Below are 5,650 nucleotides of genomic sequence, written 5' to 3' on the forward strand. Positions count from 1 at the left end.
AGTTCAAGGAAGTGGCAAGAAACTGCAGCATACCACCAGAAGTTTTTTGGTGTGTTTCTCTCTGTGGAGTCCCGGCAAATGTAGCTCAACTATGCAATGTAAGGTGGACCAATACATGCATACCATTAGCAAAGAATCCTTCATCATGTGTCTTTTCACGTGTTTGCTTCAGCAGAACATCCTTTCCTTGGTCCCTGCTTCAGCGAAACATTCTTTCATGAGTCTGCCTTTGCCCTTTCACCTGTGTCCACTTCGGCAAATACTCCTTCATCTGTTTGCCCCAGCAAAACACCACCAACACAACTGATTCTCCAAAGAACACTTAAGTTTCCACTTCATCCTCCCATGTGGAAAAAATTCTTGCAGAAGTAGAAACAGGTCCTAATTCTAGGAGTTCTACTTATCAGAAGCATCCTGGAAAAAAAATATAATTTTTCCCCCCTTGGGTGCAGTGAACTTTATTGATGGTATTCAAGAGAGTAGGGAGGGCTCCCTAGGCCCCTCCTGTTATCATCATGGGGGTTTGGGATGGAAATTGTGAGGGAGACTCTCAGTGTTGGGGACCGAGTTGGAACAGGGATTCCTCAGCAACCGAGGGCCTCTTTCATGCTTTCAGTGTCCTTGCTGGAGTGGATGATCCAGAGTCTCTTACTCCTTGGAAGTCATGTAGGCTATGAGGTCCACCACCACTTGAAGTCACAGGAGACAACCTGATCCTCAGTGTAGCCCAGGATGCCCTTCCGTGGGCCCTCAGATGCCTGCTTCACCACCTTCTCGATGTCATCATACTTGGCAGATTTCTCCAGGTGGCATGTCAGATCCACAACAAATACATTGGGGGTAGGAACATGGAAGACCATGCCAGTGAGCTTCTTGTTCAGATCTGGGATGACCTTGCCCACAGCCTTGGAAGCACCAGTGGATTAAGGGATGATGTTCTGGGCAGCCTAACGGCCATCACACCACAGCTTTCCAGAGGGATCATCCATAGTGTTCTGAGTGGCAGTGATGGCATGGACTGTGGTCATGAGCCCTTCTACGATGCCAAAATAATCATGGATGACCTTGGCTGGGGGGTGGGGTCTAAGCATTTGGTGGTGCAGGATGCATTGCTGACAATCCTGAGTAAGTTGTCATATTTCTCGTGGTTCTCACCTGTTGTGTCCGGCCAGCAGATCACAGCCTGGGTTCTAGCCTGGAAAGGCATTTTGGAAACCTGGAAGAGAAGAGGGGCTAGGCGGCGAGAGAAAGAAATGTAGCTAAGACAGTATTCTGATCAAAGCTCAATTTTACTATTTCCAGATACTCAGTTATAAAGGAAGGGGGAGGGAACCCGATTTCCCGCCAAACAATCTCGGGGTCCAGTAGCAGGACGAACATGTGTGTGCCTCCAAGCAGCAAAGCGACAGGGTCCAGCAGTGGGCGTGGCAGGACGAATGAGCAGGAAGCTCCACCCTTGAGCAAGCAGGTTCAAGCAGGTGGGGGAAGGGAAACCACACACACCTATCAAAAACATGGGGGCATCAGCAGAAGGGGTGGAGATGATGACCCTATTGGACCCACCCTTCAAATGGGCTCCAGCCTTCTCCATAGTGGTGAGGATGCCAGTAGACTCCACAACATGCTCAGTACCTGCACCACCCCATTTGATGTTAGCAGGATCTCGCTCCTGGAAGATGCTGATGGGCTTCTCGTTGATGACAAGCTTCCCATTCTCAGTCTTGACTGTGTCATTGAATTTGCCATGGGTGAAGCCATACTGGAACATGTAGACCATGTTGTTGAGGTCAATGGAGGGGTCGTTCATGGCAACAATCTCCACTTTGCCAAGTGCAGAGCAGAAGGCAGCCCTGATAACCAGGTGCCCAATATGGCCAAATCCTTTCACACCGACCTTCACCATTTTGTCTATGGGATGGAGCTGGCATGAACAAGAAGATGAGGCTGTCTCTGGAACAGGGAGGAGCAGAGAGCCAGTTTTCTCTCTGGGCAGCTCCCTGGCTCTCTAGGACACTGTTAGTTCCTGATCAGCTTTGATTTTTCTTTATCCCCAAATAGGGAAGGTGACACATTCCTTTCTTAGTGGGATAAGTGGGTCAGTCTATAAAGAGTGAGCTAGTTACATGTTTTGGTCACAGCTGATATTAGATACCTGTGCCAGGCAACATTGTGTCCTCTCTTCAAAGTTACTTTCAGCTATAATTATGAAATGTAGTTAATGATGATAATTTTGATGTCAGGAAAGAAACACAGTGGAGATTTAAAAAGATAGTTTTTTTTTTTTTTTATATACTTGATCTTAGCCAAAAGGCTGAGAAGCGATAGTTTTTTTTTAATGAAAAATAAAGTGCAAAATAAAACAAATAGTATATTATGATAAATAAAAGTAACAGTTTTTTATTATATTTATATATAAAAAGGAAAATAAACTTAGACAAGTTCTGGCTTCATGCAGCGATGAATTTAGAGCTTGGCAACGTCTGTTTTTGTAACTTCTACACAGTTCTAATTAATTTCATCAGAATTAATTTTTGTATATTTATGTTTGATGAGCAGTAGAATATATCCATCTGTCTTTGCTCATGGATGACTGAATAACACATTTTAATGTAAAGCTTCGTTTTTTTAATGAAATAACATATGAACAAGAAAAAACCCTTAATATAAGAATAAATTTAGTAGAGAACCACAGAACTATTTTGCAATAAATCCCGAGTCATAATTATCATCTACGTTTTTGTGACATAGACATCCATTCTAGAAGCTTACAAATGTTGACGTGGTTGGAAAGTTTCTGGTAAGATAAAAATGTCACCATATATGTATTATTTTTAGGTAAAAATCGCAGCCTTTGTTCTGCAGAAAAATCAGAGTTAGCATAGTTAAGATTATAGTATACTTATTGCTGAGATCAAGAGCCCAGTTCTTGATGATAATGGCCAAGGTTTTCAGAAACTACCCACTGGACCTCTGACAACTTTCATCAGTTCTTCTGGCATCCACAGAAGAGTGGCATCATCAAGCCTCTGCTTTTTCGCCTGTGTAACCACTCTGCTGCCATTGCTTGCTGCAGATCTCCCGTTCAGATGCAGACGCTCTGGGTACCTCAGGGTTGCATGCATAGTGAGCTTGAGTAATCCCAACTGTTAGGAATTTACCCGAAACCAACTTAAATGGCCGAGTCCATGTGTATGGAGGCGTGACCACATAATGGAGAGTTCAAATGAGCTTGCATGTAGAATGCAAGTATGAAGCTTACGTAGTGAAGGCTGTGTTACTTCGGAGCTTCCATGCGTATTATTAAATCCCAACAGTGACACAGCGACTGTTTACAGTGGAGACCCACAGATGTTATTTTCATGGAATGCTTTGTCACTGACTGACATTGTTTGCAACTGCTGGCACATGGGGATAATAAAAAGCAGACTGGCTTCTAGCTGGTTATATTCTTGGTTTTAAAAGCTCTACAGACTTTCTCTTTGCCTGAACTCAGGTCAGACTGCTTCATTTGCCCACTCATTGACTGACCACTGCATCCAGCATTGCTGTAGCCTGAGTTGGGAGGGTGGTATGCATGAGTTCATATAAGACCCAGTTCATATAAGATAAAAACCTCATGGGCTCATGCTAGTTTGAGGGTTGTGCTTAGGAGAAGCGGGCACTGTTGCTCCAGGCACCTTTTTAGTTGATGATCAATGTGTACATGCATGTACACACACACACACACTCATTTCACATGCCCAAGATGCTTCTATTTTGCACGATGTGACATGGCCACATATAACCACAAATGCAATGGGCTATAATTCAAGTCACATCAGCTACTGTAATGCCACTAAGTCACATCTGAGTCCACAGAGCTGAGTGAATTCCATTCCTTCAATAGTTTGACTGAGAAACCATCTGATAGCCATCAGCCAGTGGATTATTTAGTAAATAAAACAAACCACTAACGACACACTCCATTCTCATAATCTGTGCCAACACAACTCATCCATGTTAACAGTACTTACTCCTCAGCCAGCCCTGTGTGTAACTTGCTTCTCTATGTCAATTCTACATGGCCCACTTCAGTCCACATCAAGTACAAACACTGACCATACAGTGTGTCTAGCTGAGTAGGGGGATCCTGGCAGGTTATACTGTTGTTTCTTGTAGTTGATGAGAGAAAGGTACAATAGAGAGAATTTTGCAAGGGCTCATACATTGCTTAGGTCTTCAATTCCTTTGGTCTTTTTCCTATAGCTCAGTGTCACTGGCCGGGACTCCACAATTTCCTGATGATACACAACCCTACATGACACCCAGTGAGAAGTGTAAGTGGGAGCCTTATTTGGTAGCTTGGGGTACCAATTTCTGGACTTGAGTTTTAGTCATCTCAGGCTAGGCTAATTTGATCACAGTGAGACCTTGACTTTAATTTTATGTCTACAGGGGAGACTCCTGGCACAGTTACTGTTATCTTTAGTTATCTTGATGTACTGAGAAGGAACCATCTTTCTCTTCAGTTCAGCTTTTCTCACCTCAGTTAATCTGCTTTCTGTGGCACTCACTGGGTCCCCTCCCCACCAAAATCACATCCAATGTGTACACTGTTGTTTGAAACTTTTTTTTTTTTTATAAAACCAAGGATTGCTTAATTATGTCTGCCCAAATATAGGGAAGGGTTTCAGTGTCTTCACTGCCTCCTTCATATGCCATGATCCTTGAAATGCCTAAAATGGTTCCCATGCTCAACAAAACCAGTTTATGAATAATGTAATTTTCTTTTCAATCCAAGACACTGAGTAGGATTGGTTTGGGCAAATAATAAGGAGAGAAGGGTATCTACAGAGGGAAAAGAGTTGGGTAAACAACCAAGTCATGGGAAGGGGAGAAATCAAGGCTGTGTTGAAGGCCTCAGGAACAAGGACTTACAGATCTGCTGTTGAACCCTGTTAACAATGTAGGAGTTCTCATAATGAGAACCAGGTGGTGTTGTGAAGTGGAAACTTAAGGGTTCTTTGGAAAGTCAGTTGTGTTGGATGGTGTTTTGCTAGGGCAAACATGTAAAGGAACATGTTGCAGAAGGGGACACAGGTGAAAGGCTATGACAGACTCAGGAAGGAACATTTCACTGAAGCAGACACAGGGGAAAGGATGTTTTGCTGATGCAAGAATGTGAAAGGACTTGTGATGAAGGACTCTTCGCTAATGACATGCATGTATTGAGATGTTGTGTAGTTGAGCTCCTTTTGTTGGGATGCAACAACCCAAAAAAGAAAACCCAAAAAAACAAAACAAAACAAAACAAAAAACTGTGGTGGTATGCTTTGAATTCTTGTCACTTCGTTGGACTCAGGCAGATTGGCAGAGTGATGTCAGCTGAGACAGATTCACATTTGGAGGCAAGATCCATGGAGTACATGTGGTGTTTGGAGGGAGTACAAATAGGACTCACCAGACTAGAAAGAGAGGCTTGCTGTGCAATGCTTGTTGGTCTCTCGTCTTTGCTGATCTTTGCTGAGAGAGGAATAGCTGAGAACTTCCCCGGTGTTCCTGCTGGTCCAAATTCCTCCTGCCAACCCATGCCGATTCGGTTGAGGCTTGGTTGTTCCTGGAAGGTTGTGCTTCTGATGGATGCCGCTACTCTGACACTACCAAACTGCGC

General features: G+C 43.7%; 1 pseudogene; it reads right to left on the reverse strand.

Annotated features, from left to right (window-relative positions):
• Positions 1-671: 671 nt before the first annotated feature.
• Positions 672-1,903, reverse strand: LOC110291892 (glyceraldehyde-3-phosphate dehydrogenase pseudogene; annotated as a pseudogene).
• Positions 1,904-5,650: the final 3,747 nt, after the last annotated feature.

This window comes from Mus caroli, unplaced genomic scaffold (assembly GCF_978045245.1).
Source record: "Mus caroli unplaced genomic scaffold, Mus_caroli_1 scaffold_3, whole genome shotgun sequence".
Taxonomy (NCBI): Eukaryota; Metazoa; Chordata; class Mammalia; order Rodentia; family Muridae; genus Mus; species Mus caroli.